Below are 26,930 nucleotides of genomic sequence, written 5' to 3' on the forward strand. Positions count from 1 at the left end.
CAGGGAGCTGCGTTGCAGACAGGTGTTCTGAGGCCACGCCCCTATTTACACCTCTATGCAACGCAGCTCTGTGGCGCTTACGGGAGGTACCTAGTGGGCTAGTTTGACCCTAGGGACCCTTAGGATTCAAGGGGATTTAATCTCTCAACTTATAACGGCCACAGGGCACGTTTACACAGTGGTGAAGGGAGGGAACGGGGCCTGAGGTGACGTGTGCAAACACGCCCTGTGGCGCGTTTTAAGTTGGGGAAATAATTCCCTTTCAATCCTGAGGGACCCTGGGGGCCAACTAACCCACCAGGTGCTTCCAGTAAGTGCCACTGCTCTGCGTTGCAGAGAGGTGGTGCAGGCCGTGCCCCTTTTTACACCTCTCTGCAATGGCGCTTACTGTACGTACCTAGTGGGCTATTTTGCCCCTAGGGATCCTCAGGATTCAAGGGGTCTTAATCTCCCAACTTAAAAAACGGCCACAGGGCATGTTTACACAGTGGGGAAGGAAGGGGACGGGGCCTGAGGTGACGTGTGCAAACACGCCCTATGGCGCATCTTAAGTTGGGGAAATAATACCCCTTCAATCCTGAGGGTATCTGGGGGCTAACTAGCCCACCAGGTGCTTCCAGTAAGCGCCACTGAGCTGCGTTGCAGAGAGGTGGTCCAGGCCGTGCCACTTTTTACACCTCTCTGCAACGCAGCTCTGTGGTGCATACTGGAGGTACCTAGTGGGCTAGTTGGACCCTAGGGACCCTCAGGATTCAAATTAACTTAATCTCCCAACTAAAAACGGCCACAGGGCGTGTTTACACAGTGGTGAAGGGAGGGGACGGGGCCTGAGTTAACGTGTGCAAACAAGCCCTGTGGCGCGTTTTAAGTTGGGGAAATAATTCCCCTTCAATCCTGAGGGCCCCTGGGGGCTAACTAGCCCACCAGGTGCTTCCAGTAAGCGCCACTGAGCTGCATTGCAGAGAGGTGGTCCAGGCCGTGCCACTTTTTACACCTCTCTGCAACGCAGCTCTGTGGCGCATACTGGAGGTACCTAGTGGGCTAGTTGGACCCTAGGGACCCTCAGGATTCAAATGAACTTAATCTCCCAACTAAAAACGGCCACAGGGCGTGTTTACACAGTGGTGAAGGGAGGGGACGGGGCCTGAGTTAACGTGTGCAAACAAGCCCTGTGGCGCGTTTTAAGTTGGGGAAATAATTCCCCTTCAATCCTGAGGGACCCTGGGGGCCAACTAGCCCACCAGGTGCTTCCAGTAAGCACTACGGTGGTCTAGGCCGTGCCCCTTTTTACATCTCTCTGCAACGCAGCTCTGTGGCGCTTACTGGAGGTACCTAGTGGTCTAGTTGCACCCTAGGGACCCTCAGGATTCAAGGGGACTTAATCTCCCAACTTAAAATGGCCACAGGGCGTGTTTACTAGGGGTGGGCGGAATTTGCGGAATTAACCTTCGCAAATTATCGCGAGAATGTTTAAAATTATCGCAAACAAGCAGAAATATCGCGAAGATGCGGAAGGTTTTTTCCGGCATGTTCGCGCGATTTTCTGCATGGTTGCGGGTCGCCAACTTACCCATGTGGCTGCTTGCGGGCGCGGCCATCTTGTTTTGAGTTGTTCTCGCGGTGCATGATCGCGAGAAGAAAGACGTGATCGCGCGACGCATGACGTCACTGCGGGCGCGAACTGTCGCGAGACAGCGCAAATGGCTAAAAACAATACAACATCTCATGGAGAACGCGACCGGATCAAGAAAACTTGTCGGCGAACGCAGGGAATCAGGTAAGGCGATCGCGCGCGCGCGCGCGAGAATGTATCATTTTACAGCGCGAGCAAGAAACAAATTATCGCCAAGCTGCGGAAACCGGAATTTTTGACATCTTCGCGCTCTCCGCGGAACGCAAAAATGTCAAAATATCGCAATTTCCGCGAACGGAACGAAATTTTTGCCCAGGCCTAGTGTTTACACAGTGGGGAAGTGAGGGGACGGGGCCTGAGGTGACGTGTGCAAACACGCCCTGTGGTGCATTTTAAGAGGTAGTTTTAATCCCCTGCCCTATTATATATACTAGGGGCTTACAGAGGAGGTCATGCTAATCACAGGGGGACCCCAACGCATAGTGTTCCCTAGTGTATGTAGGTGTTTTCACTGTATTCTGAGTGTCTTTTAACATAGCACTGGCTCTAGGACTGGTTAGTCAGACTCAGTTACCACCAGTATCCGTCTGAAAAAGTTGAGGGTACAGGATGATTTTTCAACAAGGCTTCTTTCTGCTCTTCTGTTTGTTCTTTCTGCACGTTATCCTTCTTCCTGCACTTTTCTTCGTCTTTGAGGACTTCTGTTGCTTCTTTCTGCATTTCTTTTTTTTCTTTCTGTGCGTTTTTTCTTCTTTCTTCACATGTCCTATCTCTGTAGGCATAGTTAGAAATTAGCATTTAAAAAACCTTAGAAATTCACTGAAAAAACCATAGTTTTCAGGGGCGTTATAGTTAGCTGGACTTTTCACTCGTACAAAACCATTGAAATTCCCCCATTATAGTTAGTTCAGCTAACTATAACTTGCGCGCCCGCAATGCACTGCTGATGACGTCGCATATTACATCACTCATGACATGGTCAGTGACATCCCTCATGACATCACTGATGACATCTCAAATGACATCACTAATGACATCACTGATGACATCATCCTTGTGATAGAGTGGCAGACCTCCTCTTCCCCTAATATAACCTTTGATACACACATTCAAAAATAGAAACTACAATGTTCAAAACAATGGACATACCAATACCAGTTACAACAACCTATTCAGTAATTCTAAGATCCACATACACATCCACTCATTCGCCAACAGTCCTATACAGTCACTCATAATGTACTCACTCATCATATGTACTCACACACCTATACATCCTGTTACACAACGCCACTCATCCATAGAGTTGCTTACACACATAGTCACTCATGCTAATAAAGAATCAAACATCCATTTACTTGCATATACAGTTATACACACACCACCACACTTACTTCTACAGCAACTTACACATACCATGGGCCTCATGTAGGTAGCATACAAGTTACCACTTCTTAAATACCGAACGTTACCGAATCGGTATTTAAGAAGTGGTAACTTGTATGTAGGTAATCCTTCGGAAAATATTACCGAATCGGTAAAATTCGGTAATTACCGAATTGGTATTTACCGATTCGGTAATGAGGCATACCTTCCCATTGATGGGAAGGTATGCCTCATTACCGAATCGGTAAATACCGATTCGGTAATGGGGGGAACACTTGCAAGGGTGGCAGGGTGTCACATTGACACCCTGTTGCACCCCTGATTCGGCCATGTGTGCACATGTGGCACACATACATGCCCTAAGGGCATGTATGTCTGCCACATTGCACACTCCTAAGCGCTATCACATGCGTTTACACAACCATACATTATTTACCAACAACTATTAGTTGGTGGTAAATACCGACTCAAAACATCACCCACACACTCCCCCTACATTTCATTTTTGTATTCGGAATTTACCGAATCGGTAAAATTACCGATTCGGTAATTTTACCGATTCGGTAAATTACCGAATTCAAAAATGATCCCCCTACATACCAAAAGCCAAAATACCGGTCGGTAACGGTATAATTACCGAAAATCGGCCGTTACCGACCGGTATTTGGCGACCTACATGAGGCCCTTAGTCTTTTAAACAATCACTTATAGAAACACATACTTATATATACAGGAACTCTTTCAATCTCCCACTCTCACATATACTCACTTATATACACCAATAGTCACATAAACTAGTTTAAAACATATGTAGTTACTCACAAAGACACTATTGAGACAGTCTATCACTCACTAACACACCCATGCACACACTCATCCACCCATACAGTCCTGCACACAAGCTGTCTTCAACACATACAAACAGTGAGTCACTCATTCATGCACCTATGCACTACGTAATACCCCCACCGAACCATACAGACACTCAGACACTCATACTGATACTCAAAAAACCAACTAATAACCTATATAGACACTCATGTATCTACTCACCAACCCATGCAGCCACTTATACACAAAGTGAGAGACTGATACAGATATTTACACATTTAAACATTACTCACTAAGCCATGTATTCACTAAGATACACTTAATCAGTCAGTTATACAATCAATTTTTCAAAGACAAATCATCCATTTAGACACTTATATACCCATTTATTCTTCCATCGACCTTGAGATATACATATATAAAACATATGCAATTTTCAGAAAAACACACATTCACTGGATGATGTCATCAGTGATGTCATTTGAGATGTCATCAGTGATGTCATGAGTGATGTCACTGACCATGTCATGAGTGATGTAATATGTGACGTCATCAGCAGTGCATTGACGGCGCGCGAGTTATAGTTAGCTGAACTAACTATAACAGGGGAATTTCAATGGTTTTGTACGAGTGAAAAGTCCAGCTAACTATAACGCCCCTGAAACCTAAGTTTTTTTCAGTGAATTTCTAAGGTTTTTTAAATGCTAATTCCTAACTATAACGTGCCTGAAACCTATGTTTTTTCAGTGAATATATATATATAAAGAAAAAAGAGTAACCCTAGTTGAACCGCACTCCCAGGAGGTAAGTGAAGATCAAGGGAAGTCACAGTGTAACACCGCGTCTCAGACGTTCCCTGATGCGTTTCAAGCCAGTGCTCTTTATCAAAGGTTGTAGGCTGCATACCAAAATCACCAACACTGACTCATCGAGAATTTTCCCTCTTTTTTATTTAAATATGCTCAGGTGCGAGATTTCATAAGCATAATGGGACTGGAAGTCCTTGTATCACCCATCAATCAATCATAGCATTTATAAAGCGCACTACATACCCGTGAGGGTCTCAAGGCGCTGGGGGGGGGACGCTGCCACTGTTCGAAGAGCCAGGTCTTGAGGAGTATCCTGAAGGTTAGGAGGTCTTCGGTCTGCTGCAGGTGGATGGGGAGGGTGTTCCATGTCTTGGCGGCGAGGTGGGAGAATGATCTGCTGCCGGCGGTCACTCTTCGGATGCGGGGGACGGTGGCGAGGACGCGGTCTGCAGATCGGAGCCGGTGGGTGGGGGTGTAGAGGCTGAGTCAGTTGTTGAGGTACGCTGGTCCGGTGTCGTGGAGTGCCTTGTGTGCATGGGTGAGGAGCTTGTAGGTTATCCTCTTGTTGATGGGGAGCCAGTGCAGGTCCCTCAGGTGGGGTGTGATGTGGCTGCTGTGAGGGATGTCGAGGATAACGCGTTCGGAGGCGTTCTGTATGCGTTGAAGCTGTTTCAGGAGTTTGGCTGGGGCTCCTGCGTAGAGTGCGCTGCCGTAGTCCAGTCTACTGCTGACGAAGGCCTGGGTGACCGTCCTTCTAGTTTCGGTGGGGATCCACTTGAAGATCCTGTGAAGCATGCAGAGGGTGTTGAAGCAGAAGGAGAAGACGGCGTTGACCTGCTTCATCATGGAGAGGGTGGAGTCGAGGATGACCCCTAGGTTGCGTGCGTGGTCGGTGGGTGTAGGGGGTGCTCCTAGTGCAGTCGGCCACCAGGAGTCATCCCAGGCTGAGGGGGTGGGTCCAAGGATGAGGACCTCCGTCTTGCCTGAGTTCAGCTTCAGTCGGCTGTTTCTCATCCAGTCGGCAACGGCTTTCATTCCTTCGTGGAGGTTGGTTTTGGCAGTGTAGGGGTCTTTGGTGAAGGAGAGGATCAGCTGGATGTCGTTGGTTTAGGAGATGATGTTGAGGTTGTGCCGTCGTGCGACGTGGGCGAGCGGTGCCATGTAGACATTGAACAACGTTGGGCTGATGGATGAGCCTTGGGGTACGCTGCAGATGATCTCGGTGGCTTCGGAGCGGAAGGGGGGAGGCGGACGCTCTGAGTTCTGCCGGAGAGGAAGGAGGTGGTCCAGTACAAGGCCTTCTCTTGGATTCCGGCATCATGGAGGCGTGTTCTTAGTGTGTTGTGGCAGACCATGTCGAAGGCGGCTGACAGGTCCAGGAGGATGAGGGCCGTGGTTTCTCTGTTGTCAAGCAGGGTCCTGATGTCGTCGGTAGCGGTGATGAGGGCAGTTTCGGTGCTGTGGTTGCTGCGGAACCCAGACTGGGACGGGTCCAGGATGTTGTTCTCTTCGAGGAAGCTGGTCAGTTGTTTGTTGACGGCCTTTTCGATGACCTTTGCCAGGAACGGGAGCAGGGAGATGGGTCGGAAGTTCTTGAGGTCCTTGGGGTCCGCCTTGGGTTTCTTCAGTAAGGTGTTGATCTCTGCGTGCTTCCAGCTCTCCGGGAAGGTCACTGTCTTGAAGGAGATGTTGACGGTTTTCCGGAGATGGGGTGCAATGGTGCTGCTGGCTTTGTTGAAGCTGTGGTGGGCAGGGGTCTTCCGGGGATCTGGAGTGGATGGTGTTCATGATCCTGATGGTGTTGTTGTCGTTGATTTTGGTCCAGGCGGTTGGTGCGGGTGGTGGTCGTGGGAGCAGGGGTCTCTGTGGTTGCCGGGGTGGTGACGGCGTCGAAGCTGTCGTGGATGCCTGAGATCTTGCGATGGAAGAAGGTGGACAGCGAGTCGCACAGGTCTTGTGATGGTGGGATGTCGTTGGTGTTGGAGCTGGGGTTGGATAGTTCCTTCACGATGCTGAAGAACTCTTTGCTGTTGTGTGCATTGTTGTCTAGGCGGTCTTTGAAGGAGATCCTTTTGGCAGATCTGATGAGGTGGTGGTGTCTGCGGGTGGTGTTCTTGTGGGCTGTGTAGCTTTCCGGTGTTTGCTCACGGATCCAGTTTTTTCCGAGTTTTCGGCAGGTTCGCTGGGAGGGCCTGGAGGTCTTCAGTGAACCAGCTGGCTCTCTTGCTGGTGTGGGTGTTGGGGGGTTTCTTGAGCGGGGTGAGGGTGTTGGCACAGCCGTCGATCCATTGTCTGAGGCTGCGGGCTGCGGAGTCGGGGTCGGTCAGGTCTGTGGGTGGGCTCTGGGCGAGGGCAGTGGTTAGCTGGTCCTCAGTGACCTTGCTTCAGCTGCGGTGAAGCATCTTCTGGGTGCGGTGGTGTGTTGTGGGTTTCCGGAAGGTGAAGTGGATGCAGCGGTGGTCGGTCCAGTGGAGTTCGGTGGTGCGGTTGAAGAAGACGTGGGTGCTTGCTGAGAAGATGGGGTCAAGCGTATGGCCGGCGGAGTGGGTGGGTGTTGTGACGAGTTGTCTGAGTCTGAGGTTGGCGAGGTTGGCGATCAGGGTGGAAGAGTTGGAGTCGTTGTTGTTCTCGTGGTGGAAGTTCAGGTCCCCGAGGAGGATGTAGTCCGTGGATGTGAGGGCGTGTGTGCTGATGAAGTCGGCGATGGAGTCGCTGAACTGCGGTCGGGGTCCGGGGGGTCAGTAGATGAGGGTGCCTCTGAGGGTGGTGATGGGGTCGGTGTGGTTCTGAAAGTGCAGGTGTTTGGCGCTGCTGAGGGTGTCGTCGGTGTCTGTCGAGATTTTGAGAGTGTTTCTGTGGACGATGGCAATTCCTCCTCCTACTCCGTTGGTGCGGTCCTTGCGGGTGATCTTTTAGCCTTCCGGGATGGCTATGGTGATGTCGGGTGTCGAGAAGGGGTTCAGCCAGGTCTCCGTCAGGAAGGCGACGTCTGGGGTGTTGGTGTCGAGTAGGTCCCAGAGTTCAACGGCGTGTTTGTGGGCTGAGCGGGTGTTGAGCAGGATGCATCTGAGGAAGTTGGGTTCTTCGGTGGGTGGGTTGGTGGGCCGGATGCTGGTGAAGCTGCAGATCCGGCAGGAGAAGGGTCCTTGGGTGTGCTTTGGGGCGGCCAGGCAGCAGGTGCGTGATCGTCCGGCATTGAGTGCGTGGATGGTGCTGGAGTCGTAGCAGAGGCGGGCGTCGTGGCATTCGCGGGGCCCAGGGGTCCTGGCGCTGGGCAAGGTCAAGGCCCGGACGGGCGCAGACGTGCTTGCCCATGTGGGCTGGTGGCGATTTCAGGCATCACACAGTTCTTTGCAAATCCCGGTGTACAATCCAGGTACTTCCCTCAGTGCCAACAATCACCCTCCTGCTCCGTAATCTTGTTGTCAGCAAACAACGGCGGAACCGCTTTTCATCGGCGGTGTTGGCTCACGACCAGGCAGGCCGTCTTTATGTGAAGCAAAAGGAGTAGCCCCTACTTGAACCGCACTCCCAGGAGGTAAGTGAAGATCAAGGGAAGTCCCAGTGTAACACCGCGTCTCAGCCGTTCCCTGACGCATTTCAAGCCAGCGCTCTTTATCAAAGGTTGTAGGCTGCATACCAAAATCACCAACACAGACTCATCCAGTATTTTCCCTCTTTTTTATTTAAATATGCTCAGGTGCGAGATTTCATAAGCATTATGGGACTGGAAGTCCTTGTATCACCCATGTGGGCTTGTGGCGATTTCAGGCATCACACAGTTCTTTGCAAATCCCGGTGTACAATCCAGGTACCTCCCTCAGTGCCAACAATCACCATCCTGCTCCGTAATCCTGTTGTCAGCAAACAACGGCGGAACCACTTTTCATCGGCGGTGTTGGATCACGACCGGGCAGGCCGTCTATATCTGAAGAAAAAGGAGTAGCCCCTAGTTGAACCGCACTCCCAGGAGGTAAGTGAAGATCAAGGGAAGTCACAGGGTAACAACGCGTCTCAGCCGTTCCCTGACACGTTTCAAGCCAGCGCTCTTTATCAAAGGTTGTAGGCTGCATACCAAAATCACCAACACGGACTCATCCAGTATTTTCCCTCTTTTTTATTTAAATATGCTCAGGTGCGAGATTATGTAAGCATTATGGGACTGGAAGTCCTTGTATCACCCATGTGGGCTGGTGGTGATTTCAGGCATCACACAGTTCTTTAAAAATCCCGGTGTACAATCCAGGAACCTCCCTCAGTGCCAACAATCACCCTCCTGGTCCGTAATCCTGTTATCAGCAAACAACGGCAGAACACCTTTTCATCGGCGGTGTCGGCTCACGACCGGGCAGGCCGTCTATATGTGAAGAAAAAGAAGTAGCCCTTAGTTGAACCGCACTCACAGGAGGTAAGTGAAAGTCAAGGTTTGGGCCCGGTCACGCTTGATCTTCTTCAGCCCTCTGGGCAGAAGTGGTATAGGCGGAAAAGCGTATAGAAGACTGCAACTCCACCTGCGATGAAAAGCGTCGCCTAGCGAGTGCCGCCTTGGAAATTCCATCGTTTAGATTGCTGACATTGCGCATTCTCTTTGGTGGCAAATAGATCTAAATAAGGTTCTCCCCACTGCTGAAAGAGACCTTGCACCACCTCCGAGTGAAGACGCCATTCGTGATCCACTTGCACCTGCGGCTGAGTTTGTCCGCCCTGGTGTTCAGAGAACCTGCCAGGTGTTGAACCACCAGGGATATGCCCTGATGTTCCAGCCATGTCTAGAGACGGAGAGCCTCTTGACATAGGGTCCACGACCCCACCCGCCCTGTTTGTTGCAGTACCACATGGCGGTGGTGTTGTTCGTAAACAGCTGCACTACTTTCCCTGGACATAGGGAAGGAATGCTATTAGCGTAAGATGGATCGCCCGGAGCTCCAGAAGGTTGATGTGGAGCCCAGACTCCGCCGGAGACCAGAGGCCTCTGATCTCCACCTCTCCCATGTGGCCACCCCACTCCAGAAGTGATGCATCCGTCACCACTGTGAACTCCGGTTGGGGAAGGGAGAGGGATCTGTGTTGACCCAATCCTGATTGTTAGCCATCACTGCAATTGTCGCGCAGTGCCCTCTGAGATCTTAATGCAATCGAACAGATTCCTCTGATGTTGTGCCCACTGGAAGTTAGGTCCCACTGCAGATCCCGCATGTGCCACCTGGCATGATCTACCAACAGGATGCAGGAGGCCATGAGGCCCAGCAGCCTCAGTGTCATTCTGACCGAAACCCGGGATAGAGACTGAAAGATCAGAATCATAGCTGAATATCCAGGACTTGCTGATCGGGAGGATAGAGACGAAACTGCGTTGTGTCCAGAACCGCTCCGATGAAAAGGTGCTTCTGAGAGGGAAGCAGGTGTGACTTTGGTACGTTTATAGTGAACCCCAGCAAGTGCAGGAGGTCTGCCGTAGTCTGGAGGTGGGAGACGACTGCCTGGGGCGAGCCTGCCTTCAACAGCAAATCGTCGAGATAGGGGATGACTGGAACCCCTGATCTGTGCAGATGAGCTGCGACCACCGCCATCACTTTTGTGAACACCCGAGGGGTGTCGGCAAGGCCAAAGGGGAGCACGGTAAACTGAAAGTGCTCGTGGCCTACAGTGAACCGCAGGTAACGCCAGTGGGCCAGCAGGACAAGGATGTGAAAGTAAGTGTCCTGCAAGTCCAACGCTACCATCCAGTCTCCAGGGTCGAGGGTAGACAGGACCTGGGCTAGTGTCAAAATTTTGAACTTCTCCTTCTGGAGGAAGCGCTTGATGTTCCTGAGATCCAACATAGGACGCAGACCTTTGTCCTTCTTGGGCACCAGTAAGTAGTGGGAATAGCAACCACAAACTACTTCTGGGGCAGGAACTCGCTCGATAGCTCCCTTGGCTAAGAGAGCCGTAACTTCCTGTTGGAGAAGGGCCAAATGATCCTCTGACATGCAATGGTACTGAGGTGGCATGGATGGAGGGGGGTAGTCTCAAAGGGGAGGGAGTAGCCCCTTCAGACTATCAGCAAAACCCACCTGTCCAACGTGATGGTGTGCCAGTGGGGGAGGTGATGGCTGTAGGAGAGTAGGATCTGCTTCACATGTTTACCCCCACTTTCTGCTGGTGTTTCACTGTTTTTTTACTTTAGTCTGGCTGGGTCCCTGCTATTCAGGGCCCCAGCCTAGCTGCTTCCTCTCTAAATTGATTGCATGTAATTTAGGTACACCACAGATTGGATCCTGAGGTACCCTTGTGAGTCCCTAGTATATGGTATATTATGTACCCAGGGCATAGGTTCCCCAGAGGCCTACCAAGGGCTGAAGCACGTATTATGCCACCCCTGGAGAGCCACCCAAAATGACACCACAGGTCTGCTACTGCAGCCTGGGTTAGGTGGTGCATGCATCCCTTACTGAGATATAGGTTACCTATATCACTATATATATACACACATATAAACCTATAAGTCACTCCTATGGCAGGCCTTATCAATCCTGAAGGCAGAGTGCTTGATTCTTATGTGATAGGGTGCCCCTGCATGAGCAGAGCCCCTCTGCAGTGTTCGGAGACCCTTCTCTGATGCTGTTTGTAGTGCAACCTGACCATATACTCTTAAGTGCATTATCACCAAACGGTAAATGCTAACTTTGGACTGGCTGCACGGAAACATGTCGTGTTTGGTGTCAAACACCTTGGAATCATACCTCCACACCAGTAACTGGTGTGGGAGTATGATCCCACCCTTCTAGTGGGAGAGACATGACAGCACTGGTATACCCCGTAGAAATCTAATAGAGCCCTGGCATCACAAAATGGATGCTGAAGCCACAGACACGGGTCTGGCCTCCTGCTGCTGACCGAAACTCCAGAAGGGGAGGCCTGGACAATAGGTTTCCTGTCACAGGGAGGTGTAACCACCTCCCAGACAGGCTTATGTGTATTGGGGCTGGGTGGGAACACTCTCTGAGTGCTTTGAAGTCCTGCACTGGGGGCACATTTGGTGTCCCTATGAATAGTCCAGCTCAGATCAGTTCAGGGGCTTCCAGCCCCTGCTCTGGCATGAAACTGGACAAAGGAAATGGGTGTAGCCACCCCTCTTTCCAAACCCTCCCATAGGGGGATCCCCAGAGCTAGTCCAACCCCTTCCTTAGGTATAAGTAAGGAACCTCTGTAACCAGAACTTTAGATATCCCTGGATGAAACTCTGAAGCTGAATCCTGGAACTTCAATGCTCTACTCAAGACTAAAGGACTGAAGAAATCTCCCTTCTGGTCAAGGAGTGACTACCCTGCTTGGCAGGCACCAACGAATCAATTTGCTGGTCTGCATTTCCGAAGCTCCCGCCGGACTCTGAATTATTTGCAGCCCATCAAGAGGATTTCCAGGCATCTCACAGGCTGACCCGAGTCCCCAGCAATGCTGAGACCCACAGCCCTCGTGAGTAGCGTGGAACCGGAACTCCTGGTCACGTGCACTTTTGCAAGCATTGACTTCTCGACATCTCCTGAAGTCATGCTTGGGCTGACTTGTAGCTCCCACCTCGTGCACTGAATCCATCGAAGATTGTTGGCCTGGTCACTCCGAGTGACCCGTGGGCCACCATTTTTTCTTTCGTCTCGAGGTCCCTTCGCGATCCCTGGTCTGTTGACTGGTGGGTCTCTGAGGGGGTAACTTTGAATTTCCTTGGGCTTCCCTGGTTGCTCCAGATGTTCCCCGACTCCCTACCAAGTGGTGAGTCCCACAAACCTTGGTGGTCTGCACCAAAGCATCTTTCTTGTTTCCGCGTGGGTTGCTGTTGCCAAGGCTTGTTGTGTCCAATCCGGGCATCGATGCTGCAGCACTCGACATCCTTTGTGGGACAGCTCAAATCCAGCTCCTGGTTGTCCTCGACGCCTCCTCGTCCTCGTGGCTGAAGAGTCAAGCTTCACCTTCTTCACCTGAAAACACCCAACATCGGTGGGCATCTGCCTATCAGCCTTCCTGGTAACTGGCTAGTGACCCAGACTCTGTCCCCTCTGCTTTCAGGTTCTTCTCATATTTGATCCAGGCTTGGATCTCTTCGGACACTTCACATCTTCCCAGCAGCAGCACTTCTTCGCCAGCTCCCATTGAAATGACGACGCGACCCGATACCAAAAGACACCTATGCGCCCGGCTTCCCTGGGTGAGGTAACACGAGTACTCCGGTGCTCCCGTGGGTGTTGAACTTCCTAAGTCCAAAGGGGTTTGGTCCTGACTCAATTCTAAGTGTCCCTAATCTTTAAAAATCTAACCGTGACTTTCCATATAGAAGCTAAGGGGAACTCGTGGCTGTGTTCACACACTGCACACGGCCCCCGTGAGTCCCCTGTGTAACTACCTTGGGTGGTTCCTTGGGTTCCCAGCGATTCTACATTGTGTCTAGTTAAGTCGTGGTTCTTATACCACAATTTTAGTATATGGTTTGGCTCGCCCCTAGGGCCTGACGTGTATTTGTGCTATTTTACTGTAATCTTTGAAGTGTAACTTATGTATTTTGACCCCTATTCTCATAAAGAGACTAGGAGGGTGTGTTTAGTAATAAATACATATATTTTATATACATACCTGGTGTGGTTATCTTTCATTTAGGCACTCAAGAGATTATAGACTGGTAAAACAAGCTGCTTTACATTCCTTCAAGACTTAGCCTGAAGGCTGCTCTCCATAGCTACCACTAGGATAGCTTTCAATAAAGGTTGTCTTTAACCTATAACCAATAAGGGGTTGTTTAGACTGGTACAGGATGCCCACTATAACTAGTGGAGAGCATATACCAGGACAACTTCTCACATTGGCGAATTCTGCCGCCCACTGGCGATTGCTGGCCCCAAAAGGTCGGATTAGGAGGGTTTGGAGGCTGCTGCAGAAGAGGCACCGGTAGACTGGCCCGCTCGCTGCCCCCCAGACCCACAACAGTCGGTTCCACGTCCTCGGCTGCGCAGGGGCTGGACAGCTTGCGCCGGCCTGTGGCCCTGGGTGGAACGTGGCAGGAAACGCCTTCCGTAGCCATAAAATGGGGAAAAGCAGACTGTGCAGGGTGGGTGGAGAGACCCAAGGACTTGGCCGTAGCCTGGGAGTCCTTGAAGCGCCCTAGCTCATTGTCTGCTTTGTTGCCGAACAGGCGACGGCCCTCAAAAGGCATGTCCAGTGAGGTAGCCTGGTCATCTCCGGAAAAACCAGTCGACCTCAGCCAGGCATAGCGTCGAAGGGCTACTGACATTGAAATTGTCCTGCCTAGCAAGTCGGCGGTGTCCAGTCCACATCTTATGGTAAACGTGGCTGCGTCTCTCCCCTTGGTGACTGCACGGGAGAGCACGGCCTGGGCCTTCTCCGGGCACTGTGGCTGCACCTGTGCTACAGTATCACACACAGAGTGGGTGTAACGGCCCACCAGACATGCGGTGTTCACCAACCGCAGTCCCAAGATGGAGGAAGAAAACCTCTTCTTCCCAAGATGGTCCGGCTTTTTGGATTCCCTATCAGGTGGTGCATTAGGAAATGCGCCTTTGGATTTAGAAGCTCTCAGGTTTTGGGTATTGGGAGAGGAAAGAGGGGTCAGCCGGGCAGTGGCACTGGGCAATCATCCTATTGACAGGAGCCCCTGTGTTGAGCCTGGACCAGGTACCCAAAAGGATGTCAGTAAGGGCTTCATTGTAAGGCAGCAGGGGCTCCGAAGAGTCCGCTGCCGGTTGAAGCACCTCCGTCAGGAGATTCGTCCTGACCGCCACGGTAGGTAGCTTGAGGTTGAGGGCCTCAGCCGCCCTAGGCAACACCACTGCATATGAAGCACCCTCCTCCGGAGCCACGGTAGGAGGAGACAGCATGCCAAGGGTGGTGGTGACTCCGAAACCCGTACCTCGACCTCCCTCGCGACCGGGACCTCAAATGGTGTGGAGCGAACTGCCGGGCCTCGAGAAGCTTTCGGGATCGCTCCTGCAAAGATTTTGGATTCATGGTCCGACAGTCGGAGAACGACTTGTAATTATGGTCGCGCTCCAGACACCACAGACACACGGTGCGGGTCCGTAACCGACATCAGCTTGTGACCGGTGTCACAAGCCTTGAAGCCAGGCTGAGGACGACTGGACAACCCTGCATGCACCAAGAGTGAATAGACTCAAAAAACAGTAACAAAAGTCGCAAAAAAGTCAGTCAAAAAGTAACTGGAGGTACCGCTCTCTCCGGATCTGCGCTGGCTGGTTGGCACGGAAAAAGAAAGAACTGACGTCAGCGCGCGAGGGCAGTGTCTAAGTAGCTACCGCAATGTCATCCCGGCAACCACGACGCCAACGTCGAACGCGGAGCCGACCGACGCCACCTTTCTACGCGCAGGGGTACTGCTTATGAATAAATTCTCTGGATTCAGTCTGACGCCTGGGGGTAATTCTAAAGGTAAGGAATCTATAACTAATTGTCTCTTTCAGATTCCCATGTTAATTCCCATAGGACTTTGAACAAGCCTACAGCCGGAACCGCTGGACGGAATTAGACCCAATGTGGCAGAAAGCTAGATGGAATGCAGATCATGCTTTTAGTGATTTGATATAAATCTGGCCAGTAGTTTGGGAGATATTAACTGGAAAACAAATTTGCATATTTGGGCATGTGGATTACTCGAGGATCCACCCGCAGGTAATCCGCTGATTCATGCGTACTACCGAACTCCTTAAATTGAATGAAGGGGTCAGGTGAGAGTTTTCCTGACCTCTCGAACATGTTATAAAACAGGGCTGAGCGTGTGTCCTGAGGTAGGAAATGTAAAAACACTTTTTTGGGCAAAATCCTTCCGATCCAGAAAATAGATCCGCAAATCCAGATTTTTTTTTTTTGTAAAACACCCACTGCATCCAAACCCATGCAGCGCATGGTCAAAGGCCATGTGAATCTTGTGTTTGTGTTTGAATGCATGCAGCAGGGTTGGCCACAGGGCCGTGGTGGCACTGGTTATACTAATGTGCATGGTAAAACAGAAAATGAAATTCACTGAAAAAAACAAATCTTACAGGGACGTTATAGTTAGGTTCTGAATTTACTCACACAAAACCATAGACATTCATCAGTTAAACTTATCTGAAGAAAATATAACTAATGCCATTAAATAACTTGAGCAAAAGACGCACAATTGATGGACGGAATGCAGAACAAATCAAAACATTCACCCCAGTCAAGAGATCTGGGTTAAATCCATCCTTCTTTTGCTCACCATGCCACCCCAGTTTAGACCAGGCCATATGCAAATCAGTCTTGACCCTGTGCCTCATGGGAACAGTCCAGCCCGAACTGCCAAGCCAGGTCCTCACTGGACCGGAAACAAGCATCCTAGGACCGGTTTCAGGGTTTCACCCCTCTTCAGCCAGGATAGCTTGATTCCAGTGGCACAGTGAGCCCAGGACCCATGACTGGGAATACCTGGCGCACTTAGGGCAAGAAAGCAAAAGACACACAATTGATGGACGGAATGCAGAACAAATCAAAACATTCACCCCAGTCAAGAGATGTGGGTTAAATCCATTATTATTTTGCTCACCATGCCACCACAGTTTAGACCTGGCCATATGCAAATCAGTCTTGACCCTGTTCCTTCCTGTTTAGTCTTCCTCGTTTCCATAGAAGCTCAACTATGAATTCAGTGAGACAAAGAGGGCGTGGCCAAGCCGCGGGCTGAGATGGCCGCGCGGTGTTGAAGCTCCGTGGCCGACTCAGCGCTAAACCTGTCTTTCCCGACCTCCTGATGCGGGCGATGGCTGCCCGGACCCGGCGCTGACTCCCCTGTTCTCCTGCAGCGACCCGGAGTGGCGATCTGGCCCCGACTGCGCCCGGAGCGACCGAAGAACGCCAGGGCCGAGCGGACCTGATGCCCAAGATGGCGGCCTGACTCGGCGGCCGGGGAGGTTGGTGCGGCGGCGGCGGCCGATTGTGATGCGGGTGGCCGGGGTGGAACCGGGGGGGGGGTTTTGAGCACTGGGGCGCGGTCTGGTGTGGGTCTGCTTCGCCCCCTTCGCCGCCGTTGGCCTGGAGCGGTCCGGGCGTTGGGCCGTTGCTCAGCGCCGCGGTTGCGTCCTCCCTCGCTGACCCCTCTCGGGTTCCCCGGGCTGTTGCGGTCTGGGGGTCTGGGGGGGGCGACGGCATGGCTGGCTGGCGGTGGGGGTGGGCTGGGGGGGATCCACGCTGACCCTAGCGCCCGGGCCGCCTCTGCCCCCCTTCCCTGGGACCTTGCTCGGCTGCTCCTGGGGTTCGCGGCCTGCGCCGTCCGGTCTCCCTCTCCCCGGCCCTGAGTCGCCTGGCCGCATCTGCTGCCGCCCCACTGGCCGCCCGCGCTGCTTGGTCCGGGACTCGGACCCCCCGGGGAGGCGCCCCCTGGTCTTTGGCGCGGAGAAGTCGCCTTGTAGCGGTGCGGCCGGTGCTGGTGCCCGGGTCTGGTGTGACGCGTGGCCGGAGACTGCGAGGGACCGCTGCATCGCCCACGCTGCGGGCCGAAGAAGTGGCAGAGCCGTTCCTCCTCCTGGGCCGTCGTCGCAGCGCCTTGAAGCCGCCTTGTGGCCCCCTACCCGCAACTCGCAGTCTGGCCGTGTGGGGGCATGGGACGGAAGGACCCCAAGCAAAAGACTCTGCCCTTTGAAAGGCTCCACGATCAGCCGGCGGACCGTCGCCCGGACATGCCGGACCCTGCTAGGGGCCAGTCCTCTGGCCCGGCGGCTGTTTCTCCATCCCCTGACTGGCTTCAAGAGATGCGTGCTGGATTCAGGGCCCTCGATGGACGCTTTGACGCCCTGAACAAAACGCTAGAAACGATGGGGGCGAAGATCCAGGCCCACGATCAGCATTTGGTGGAGGCTGAGGCTCGAATATCGGCGGTGGAAGATGGCGCAGTGCAGGACACCAAGCGCTTAGATCGGCTGGAGCGCATACTAAAGGAAGTGGCCATCAAGAACGAGGACTTGGAATCGCGCAGTCGGCGCAATAACGTCCGAATCACTGGGGTTCCGGAATCCACGGCTACTGGCAGGCTGGATGTTTTTGTTGAGCAACTGTTGTCGGACATTTTTGGGAGAGACTCCTTTACACCAGGCTTTGTGGTCGAGAGGGCGCACCGCTCACTTGGGCCGCGACCTAACCCGGGGCTCCCGCCTCGCCCTCTGCTCGCCCGGATCATGAACTTCCGAGACCGGGACACGGCCCTGCGGCTGGCCAGGGAGAAGGGCGAGATCACCTGGCAGGGCTCGAGACTCTCGTTCTACCCTGATTTTACCGCCATGGTACAGGAGGCCAGGCGTAAATATGTTGGGGCGAAAGCGGCGCTCCGCAACCTAGGCCTCAAGTATGGTATGCTGTATCCTGCCCGGCTGAGGGTTGACATCGATGGCCGACCGCGGATATTTGACAATCCTACTGCGGTACAGGAGTTCTGCCGAACATATAAACCACGCAGGGGCACTTCGGGGGGCGATGAGGATGGACACTCTCCTCCGCGCAGTGGTTCTGCGATTAGCCAGGACCTGTTCTCCGGCTCTGGGCCTGGCTGAGTCAGTGCCCGCATCCCAGCTTTAGACTTCTTTGTCTGACTGTTTGCAATGGGGAAGTTCGAGACACTTTGTTAGGTCCTTGCTTTTTCTGTGGTGCTGGGTCGGCGGCGGGTCGTTGCCATTCCCCTTTGGTTGACACCGCCGGGAGCACTTTTGGCTTAAAATGCTTATTTTTTGTTTAATTGTATATCATTGGTATTGCTATTTGAAGCTTCGTTTTTCTTCCACAGGTTGGGGTTTGCCTCACGTTTGCGTGATGTGGCTGGGTGGGGGGAGGGGGGACAGGATGGGGAGTTTTGATATTCTTGACATGGCTGGTCAGATTGTACCTTTGCGGATACACGGAGACGCTTCTGCTTTCCTGCTCTCATTGCTAGTGGTATGGCAGCGACGGTACACATAGGCTTACATGAAGCCCCCCTTGGCCTTTCTCTCATGTCTTGGAACGTCAGAGGCCTGAACAATCAACAAAAGTGCAAGCAGGTACTACACTATCTGAATCGACACAGGGTCGACATTGCCTTTCTGCAAGAAACGCATTTACACACCTCTGTTCCTGCGCGCTTTGCAGCTTCCTGGGGCGCCCATAGATACTTCTCCAATTTTAGCAATTACGCCCGAGGCACCGCGGTGCTGATTCACAAGAGAGTCCCGTTTCACTGCCAGCTGTTCCGGGGGGATCCGGAGGGACGCTACTGCATAGTACGAGGGGTGTTGATGGGTCATCCTGGTATGTGTGTACGCCCCTAACACTGATTCCCCGGAATTTTTTCATGCGCTGGCTGCCCAGCTTGCGACGCTTGAACCAGCGGGCCTCATTCTTGGCGGCGACTTTAACTTATTGCTGGATGCTGGTTTGGATAGCACGTCTGGGGCTGCTCCTTCCAAGCCTAGGGCGCGGCGAGCACTTTTGGACCTTTGTCACCAGTTCTCCCTAGTCGATATTTGGCGCAGGCGCAACCCGCACACCACTGACTACACACATTTCTCGGGGCAACACAACACTTGGACCAGAATTGACTATTGGCTGCTGTCCCCGGGCCTGTCCCCATGGTTTAGTGGGCTACTTACTCTCCCTAGAACGTACTCAGACCACTCCCCTGTGTCGCTCTGCTTGGATGTTCCGCGCCCCGAGGGTTTTGAGCGACAGTGGCGATTCCCTGGGAGAGCACTGCTGGACGACTTATTTGTCCACGAGATTTCCGAGGCGATAGAGGACTATTTCACGATTAATGCAGGATCGGTAGACTCTAAGGCCGTGCTCTGGGAGGGGTTTAAAGCCTACATCAGGGGGATTTGCATAGCTAAGCACGCTGGGGTCCTGAAGGCGCTGCGCGCGACCATTAAGCAACTGGAGACACAGCTAGAGTCGATTGATGCGGAAGCACAGCGTGAGCCGGCTGGGGACGTGTCCGCTAGGCGGCTTCGCCTCCTGACTGACTTCCGGGAGGCGGCGGACAGAGAGATTCTGTATCTGGGGAAGTACCAGACGGCGCGTAGATATGGTGAGGGGGATAGGCCGGGACGCACACTGGCTCAGGCTTTGAGGCCTCCGTATGGTAAGTCCTTAATAGTTGAGGTGCGGGGCGTAGATGGTTCACTCCGCACAACTCCCACAGAGATCAGAGACGAATTCCTGACCTACTTCTCCGAACTACACAAGACCAAGCTGGGGGAATCCCCAGCCTCTCGTGCGGCCTACTTGTCGGAGATCGCGCTTGTGTTCCTGGATAAGGGCATGCAGGAGTTCATGGCGGAGCCTATAACTGTGGCGGAGGTGCGCGGGGCGATTAAGGTGCTTCGCGGGTCCACAGCCCCCGGCCTCGATGGCTTCTCCGGGGATTTTTATAAGGCCTTTTCTGATCTGCTGGCGCCACAGCTGATAGAGGTGAATGCGGAGGCGCTGGAGCGCGGCTCCCTTCCGGCTACCCTCAGCGAAGCGGTAATAGTTCTACTTCCAAAACCAAACAAGGACCCGACGTTGTGTAGCTCCTATCGGCCCCTCTCCCTTTTAAACTTTGACTACAAGATCCTGGCAAAGATAGTGGCCAACAGGCTCTCTCAATTGATGGAATTTATCATTTCGCCCGTCCAATCGGGCTTCGTCCCGCGCCGCTCTACGTCTTTAAATCTGCGGACGCTTTTCACGGTCCTCCATAGAATTAATCCGGCCACGCCTGCGGCGGCGGTCCTCCTGGATACCGAGAAGGCCTTCGACACCCTAGAATGGCCTTTCTTTCTCTCCGTCATGCAACGTATGGGCATGCCGGAGAACTTCCTTGCTACCACGCGGCTTTTGTATAGCCGCCCCACGGCCCGATTGCGGATCAATGGCACGCTGTCTTGTCCCTTCTCTTTAACGCGTGGTACGCGGCAGGGCTGTCCACTCTCACCGCTACTGTTCATTTTGGCCATGGACCCCTTGATCCGACATTTCCAGGAGCGCCATCTCCACAGGGGTCTCCAGTTCCGGACGGGTCCCTTGCTTGCTTCCCTCTACGCAGGTGACACTATACTGTATGTAAGAGAACCGCAGGTCAACCTAGCCCCCCTGATACGGGAGATCCTTCGTTTCGGCACACACTCCGGGCTGGGCATCAACTGGCATAAGTCCGTAATCTTCCCATTAACCAGCAGCACCTCCCCATGGCAGTGCGAGTTCCAGTTGGAGTGGTGCTCTGACTCGGTTCGGTACCTGGGCATACAGATCCATCTAAACACGGACGAACTCATCCGCCTCAACTATGGCCGCGCTTTGGATAGGCTGGAGACACAGGTGGAAGGATTTTTATACCTCTTCAATAATATCCCTGTCCCTCTCACCCGGGCCTTTTTCTCCACGCTGCGATCCCAGCTGATCAGGCTGGTATGGGGCGGGAAGCACCCCCGGATCGGTTGGAAGACCCTCACGCTCCCTCATGATAGGGGCGGCCTCGGGGTACCGGATCTGTATTTGCACTATCTGGTTGCTCAATGTGCGCACGCCTATGCCTGGTACCACCCTGACGCTCGTATTCCGTTCCTGCGTCCCGAGGCGGATTTCGTTCTCCCGGGCCGTTTGGCGGCTGTGTTGCCAAAGGGGGTTGCCCGGGACCCAGTTGATATTCAAACGGTGTCCACCACCAGCTGGGCGTGGCATCGCCTTACTCGCCATCTAGCACAGCCTCTCCTCTACTCCTCTTCTCTTCCACTTCCCAACCCCGGGTTGCTGTCTGGCACGGGGGAGGCACTGGTTCAGAGTACTTTGACCAAGTTTCACCTTACTAAGATCGGAGACCTCTACCCTGGGGGCCACATATTTTCTGTCTCAGAGGAGGAGCGCTTCAGTGAGGCCACGTTCATGGACAAATTTGTCCTGCGCCGGCTTTATTGTGCGGCTCGTTCAGACATTGCGGGATTCCCTCTCGAGCCTGCATCCTTCGAGCCCCTAACTCTCCTCATTGACAAAGACTCGGGTGCCCATATGGTTTCTAAGCTTTATAAGGCATGCGCAGCGCTGGTTCCATGTGAGGATGGCCGATTGAGAGCGGCTTGGGAGGCAGATTTGGGTAGGCCGATTACAGATGACCAATGGACCGCTTGTTGCAAAGTCACTAACGCGATATCACTCAATAGTCGACATAAGCTCCTCCATTATAAATTTCTTCACCGCTGCTACATGACCCCTGCTAGGCTCCACGCCATTGACCCCGCGCGCCCACACACATGCTGGAAATGCGCTGCACCACACGCTGACTTTGCGCACCTGTCCTGGACATGCCCCAGACTGCAATCATACTGGACGCAGATACATGAGATCCTTGACGTTATGTTGGGGCTCACGCTGGTTCCCACTCCGGAGGTTGCTTTATTGGGCTACACAGTAAATTTCCCCAAGAATGTCCGCAGGCTTGCCTCCCTGGGCCTGCTACTCGCCAAGCGGGAGGTGGCAAAACATTGGGGCGGTAGAACGGCCCCCACGGCCGGGACATGGCTCACGTCTATGGCTTATTGCAGCACAAATAGCGAGATCTACGCCAGTCTCCTCCCTGCAGTGGCGCGTCCCAAAGAAATCTGGGGCCCCTACAAGACCTATATCGCTACCCTCCCGTGCTCTTCCCCTAAGCGAGCCAGTTCCGGAATAGTGCCTACGGGAGTAGGGTAGTTCTGGTATTCCTCCCTGTTGGGTATTGGGGGGCTGTACGCTCTCGAGGCGGGCTGCATTGGGGGAGTTGTGCCGAAGATGGGGGTGTCCGCTGAGCATGTTTGGTGTGTCCTGACTGCGTCCTTTCCCTTTAGTGGGCACGGGCGGATAAGACTGGTGGGCTCTAGATGGGGGTCTTTCTATGGTCCGCTGCCCTGATGCTGAACTGCTTTTTGTATAAGAGGGGGGAGTGTAATGTTGTATCTCCGTACTTGCTCTTAACTGTCTGCACAGCCGATATTTTCACATTGTTATGTTTTTCAAAACTAAATAAAAATAAAAAAATAAAAATAAATAAAAAACTCAGTGAGACAAAAAAAGATGGAATCAATGAGGAGCACTTGTGGATCTAGTCAGAGGTATGAGCAGGGCCACTTAAATTATGTGACTGTTTGGCTGCACCAGCTTTCGCATAATTATACATTTTCTGCATTAGCCACATAATTCATCATCTGCACCCTAATCTGCAGATTTGAACAAAAAAAACGTTTTCCTAGCTGAAACGGGTCAAGCGTTACCAAAAATGCAGCGACAAGTGTTACAGCATGGTGGAAGGCCCTTTGCAAACCTAGAATAGTCACCTGTTACTTATCGCTAAATGTGGGTGTTAAATTGGTACTAATGGTGTGTAAGCCACTCTTGCTTCCCTCTGCGCCTCTCTTGCCTCTTTATGCATTTCTGTTGCTTCTTTCTGTACGTTTCTTTCTTTTTTTGCACTTCTCTTGACCTCATTCTGCAAATCTCTTGTACTTTCTGCACCTCTCTTCCCTCTTCCTGCACATCCGTTGCCTCTTTCTGCACCTCATTTGCTTCTTTCTGCACCTCTGTTGTCTCTTTCTGCACTCGTCTTCCCTCTTTCTGTACCTTTCCTGCCTGTTTTTGCATCTCACTTGCCTCTTTCTGCACTTTTCTTGCTTTTTTCTACACCTCTGTTGCTTCTTTCAGCAATTCTCTTGCCTCTTTGTGCACTTCTCTTGCCTGTTTATGCACCTCTATTGCCTCTTTATGCACCTCTGTTGGCTCTTTCTGCACTTCACTTGCTCCTTTCTATACTTCTCTTGCCTCTTTCTGCACCCCTGTTGCTTCATTCTGCACGTCCCATGCTTCTTTCTGCACCTGTCTTGCTTCTTTCTGCACCCTGTTAACTCTTTATGTACCTCTTTTGCCTCTTTCTGCACTTTTCTTGCTTTTTTCTGCACCTCTCTTCCCTCTTTCTGCACGTCTGTTGCCTTTTTCTGCACCTAATTTGCTTCTTTCTGCACCCATTGTCTCTTTCTGCACTTGTCTTCCCTCTTTCTGTACCTTTCCTGCCTGTTTTTGCATCTCACTTGCCTCTTTCTGCACTTTTCTTGCTTCTTTCTACACCTATGTTGCTTCTTTCAGCAATTCTCTTGCCTCATTGTGCACTTCTCCTGCCTGTTTCTGTACTTCTCTTGCCTCTTTCTGCACCCCTGTTGCTTCATTCTATACTTTCCACGCTTCTTTCTGCACCTGTCTTGCTTCTTTCTGCACCCCTGTTGTCTCTTTATGTACCTCTTTTGCCTCTTTCTGCACTTTTCCTGCCTTTTCTGCATCTCTCTTCTGTCTTTCTGCATGTATTTTGCCTCTTTCTGCACCTCATTTGCTTCTTTCTGCACCCCTGTTGTTTCTTTCTGCACCCGTCTTCCATCTTTCTCTACCTTTCCTGCCTGTTTTTGCATCTCACGTGGCTCTTTCTGCACTTTTCTTACTTCTTTATACACCTCTGTTGCTTCTTTCAGCAATTCTCCTGCCTCTTTGTGCACTTCTCTTGCTATTTCGGCACCTCTCTTGCCCCTTTTTGCACCTCTGTTGGCTCTTTCTGCACCTCACTTGCTCCTTTCTACACTTCTCTTGCCTCTTTCTGCACCCCTGTTGCTTCATTCTGCACTTTCTATGCTTCTTTCTGCACCTGTCTTGCTTCTTTCTGCAACCCTGTTGTCTCTTTTTAAGTACCTATTTTGGCTCTTTCTGCACTTTTCTTGCCTTTTTCTGCACCTCTCTTCCCTCTTTCTGCACGTGTTGCCTCTTTCTGCACCTCATTTGCTTCTTTCCGCACTCCTGTTGTCTCTTTCTGCACTCTTCTTTCCTCTTTCTGTACATTTCCTCCCTGTTTTTGCATAACACTTGCCTCTTTCTGCACTTTTCTTGCTTCTTTATACACCTCTGTTGCTTCTTTCAGCAATTCTCTTGCCTCTTTGTGCACTTCTCTTGCCTGTTTCTGTACCTCTCTTGCCCCTTTTGCACCTCTGTTGGCTCTTTCTGCACCTCACATGCTCCTTTCTACACTTCTCTTGCCTCTTTCTGCACCCCTGTTGCTTCATTCTCACTTTCCATGCCTCTTCTGCACCTGTCTTGCTTCTTTTTGTACCCCTGTTGTCTCTTTATTTACATCACTTGTCTCTTTATGTACCTCACTTGCCCTTTCTGTACTTCCCTTGCTTTTTTTGTGTACCTCTCTTGCCTCTTTCGACACCTCTGTTGCTTCCTTCTGCACTCCTCCTGCCTCCTTCTGCACCCCTTAGTTAGAGGTAGTTTTAATCCCCCTGCCCTATTATGTACTAAGGCCATACAGGGGAGGTCATGCCAAACTCAGGGATACCTCAACCCATAGTGTACCCTAGTGTATGTAGGTGTTTTCACTGTATTCTAAGTGTCTTTCAGCAAAGCACTGGCTCTGGGCCTTGTTAGTCAGAGTCAGTTACCACCAGTACCTGTCAGCAAACAGTTGGGGGCACAGAATGACTTTGCAACAAGGCCTCTTTCTGCTCCTCTGTTGGTTATTTGTGCACATCTCTTGCTTGTTTCTGCACCTTTCTTTCTCTTCCTGGACTTCTATTGCCTCTTTCTTCATTTCTCTTGCTTCTTCCTGCACCTTTCTTCCTCTTTCTACACATGTCATACCTCTGTAGGCATAGTTAGAAATTAGCATATAAAAATCCTTTGAAATTCACTGAAAAAAAACCCAGGTTTCAGGTACATTATAGTTAGAAATTAGCATTTAAAAAACCTTAGAAATACACTGAAAAAAACACAGGTTTCAGGGATGTTATACTTAGTTTGACATTTAACTCGTACAAAACCAGTGAAATTCGTCCGTTGTAGTTAGTTCAGCTAACTATAACTCACGCCCCCGCAATGCACTGCTGATGACATCACAAATTACATCATTCATGACATGGTCAGTGACATCACGGATGACATCACTGATGACATCTCAAATGACATCACTGATGACATCACTGATGACATCATCCATGTGATAATCTGGTACACCGCCTCATACCCTAATATAACCTTTGATATACCCACTCTAAAATACAGACTACCATTTTCGAAACCATAGACACACCAATACCAGTTAGTGCATACCCACTCACTAATTCCTAGATCTACACACACATCCACTCATTCACCCATACAGTTACTCATACATGCAGTCAACCATCAATACGGCACTATCATATGCACTCATATATCTATACAGACACTCACACACGCCACTCATCCATAGAGTTACTCACACACCCAGTCAGTCATGAAAAGAATCAATCATGCTCCCATTTACTCACCTATACTGTTATACACATACCACCTCACTTATTCAAACATATACTAACACATACTTACATTCTTATACAATAACTAATACAAGCACACACTCATCCATACAGCCACTCTCAAAATCACTCACTCTCACATAGTCATTTATATACTCCAACACTCACATATACTGCCTTTCATATATGTAGTTACTCACACATGTACCACTGAGACATCCATTCACTCACCAACACACCCATACACACAATCACCCACCCATACAGCCCTTCACAGATGCACTCTTGAACTCATACACCCAGTGAATCACCCACTCACACATCTATGCACAGAGTCACACCCCCCACCCACCCACACAGACACTCAGGCACCCATACAGATACTCAGACAACCAATCAATAACCCATATAGACACTCATTTAGCTACTCACCAACCCATGCTGCCACTTACACACCAACTGACAGACTGATAGAGACATTCACACAGTTTAGTCACTAACCCATGCATTTAGTAAGACACATTTAATCACTCACTTATACAGTCAGTCACGCACTTACTAAATCATCCATTCAGACACTTATACACCCACTTATTCTTCAAAACACCTTGGCCTATATTTATATATAAAACATATTTAAACTTTACAGAAACACACGATGATTTTTTTTTTTTACAAAATCATTTTGATTGGCATATATTGCTCTCTTCATAATGCCTCAGTGGGACTTTAACTTGGTTCTTACTTATCCTATGTGCCCTCCCTTTGAGCCGCTACATAACTGTCCTCTCAGACTTCTCACTTTAAAGACTGCCTTTCTGGTTGCCAGCACTTCTGCTCGCAGAGTGAGTGAGTTCCAGGCTCTTTCTTTGAAACCTCCTTTTCTGGTGGTTCATTCCGACAAGGTTGTCATTCAAACTCGACCCTCTTTTCTTCCTAAAGTGG

This window comes from Triturus cristatus, chromosome 4_2 (assembly GCF_964204655.1).
Source record: "Triturus cristatus chromosome 4_2, aTriCri1.1, whole genome shotgun sequence".
Classification (NCBI taxonomy): domain Eukaryota; kingdom Metazoa; phylum Chordata; class Amphibia; order Caudata; family Salamandridae; genus Triturus; species Triturus cristatus.